General features: G+C 36.5%; 1 non-coding gene across 1 annotated transcript; it reads left to right on the forward strand.

Annotated features, from left to right (window-relative positions):
- The first annotated feature begins 458 nt into the window (after nucleotides 1-458).
- LOC112921878 (U6 spliceosomal RNA) lies at nucleotides 459-565 on the forward strand. Its single transcript, XR_003235323.1, has one exon. It is a non-coding gene; the product is annotated as a U6 spliceosomal RNA (small nuclear RNA).
- Nucleotides 566-1,354: the final 789 nt, after the last annotated feature.

Below are 1,354 nucleotides of genomic sequence, written 5' to 3' on the forward strand. Positions count from 1 at the left end.
TATCTAGCTTACTTTATGGTAAGAATACCACATATAATAGATATAACATACAAGATATATGTCAATAGACTGTTTATGCTATTGGTAAGGCTTCCAGTAAACAATAGGCTAGTTTGAGTTTTAAGGGAGTCGAAAATTATACAGACTTGAAACCGTGTGTAAGGGTTGGTGCCCCTAATCCTCCTGTTGTTCAAGAATCAATTTTCCTTTGTGAACCTTCTTGCATTGTGGAGTTAACATCTATCACATGAGTATGCTACTCTAACCCATTTTCAGATGAAAACAAAAGGTTATCAGCTTTGAGAGGGACTCAGAGAAGGAAGTGTCTCTAGCTGATCATTTAAGATTCCTAAGCAGTATTAAATTGTTAAAAGTCAGCACAGAAGGCTCTATACTGTATAATATGAACAACATAACATTGTAGAAAAGGCAAAACTATTGAGACATTAAAATTTTCAGTGCTTGCTTGGGCAGCACATATACTAAAATTGGAACGATACAGAGAAGATTAGCATGGCCCCTGCGCAAGGATGACACGCAAATTCGTGAAGCGTTCCATATTTTTGTTTATTTGTGAAACAAGGAAATAAAGGCTTACTTCTCTTAAAAAAATTTTTTTTCAGTGGCTGTCAGTAATTTAGGGAGGAGGAAAGATGGAAGATTGAATAGTGGAGCAAAGGGGATTTTTATGGTGGTGAAAACTATTCTGTATGATACTGTAATATTGGATACACGACATCGTGCATTTTTCAAAATGTAAAACACAAAGGATAAACCCTAAAGGAAACCATGGACTTTAATAGTATATCAATATTGGTTCATAAATTGTAACAATGCATCCCCATAATGCAAGACATTAATAATAGAAGAAACTATGTGGGATGGGGAGAGGGAGTATTTGGAACCCTTTTATTTTCCATACAATTTTTCTGTAAACTTAAAACTGCTCTAAAAATAAGTATATTAGTAAAAAAACAGGTACTAACTTTTACTAAGAGTACAATCTAAATCAATATTGCAGGGACGCCTGGGTGGCTCAGCGGTTGAGCATCTGCCTTCAGCTCAGGGCCTAATCCCAGGTCCGGGGATCGAGTCCTGCATGGGGCTCCCTGTGGGGAGCCTGCTTCCCCCCTCTGCCTATGTCTCTGCTTCTCTCTGTGTGTCTCTCATGAATAAATAAATAAAACCTTTTAAAAAAATAAATCAATATTGCAGAAGAAAATATTTCATTAATTAAGAGTATGTTTCACTCTACCCATATTTTAATAGTCCTCCACTTTTGTGTAGAATAACATGACATTTTTTCCTCTTCATTGGGGCCGACCAGAACAAGATGAGAGCTATGTTAGCTTTC

The sequence above is a fragment of the Vulpes vulpes genome, chromosome 13, assembly GCF_048418805.1.
Source record: "Vulpes vulpes isolate BD-2025 chromosome 13, VulVul3, whole genome shotgun sequence".
Classification (NCBI taxonomy): domain Eukaryota; kingdom Metazoa; phylum Chordata; class Mammalia; order Carnivora; family Canidae; genus Vulpes; species Vulpes vulpes.